Raw genomic sequence first — 308 nt, 5'->3', positions numbered from 1 at the left:
AAACAGGGAGGAAGGGGTTTTGGTCGAAGCAAATTAGCGTGGTCTCCCCTTCTCACATTCCCGATACGTAATTGCGTTGCTTTTCACTAGCATTTGCTGCGTTTGCTCTCACTTCTTTTCTAATGATTGTTTGACTATGATCTATAGTTAAGGTAAAAGCCATTTCGATATCTGAGTCAATAAGGAGACCTAATTTATCACCACGGTTGCTGCTGCTTCTTTTACCAGGGAAACCTTTTTTATGTAAAGGAAATCAGAAATTCTAACCTAGGGTTACTTTTGTAACACAAGTCTGTATGTGTGCTTAT

This window comes from Penaeus monodon, chromosome 28, assembly GCF_015228065.2.
Source record: "Penaeus monodon isolate SGIC_2016 chromosome 28, NSTDA_Pmon_1, whole genome shotgun sequence".
NCBI classification, from domain to species: domain Eukaryota; kingdom Metazoa; phylum Arthropoda; class Malacostraca; order Decapoda; family Penaeidae; genus Penaeus; species Penaeus monodon.
Note: the sequence above shows the minus strand (reverse complement) of the source record.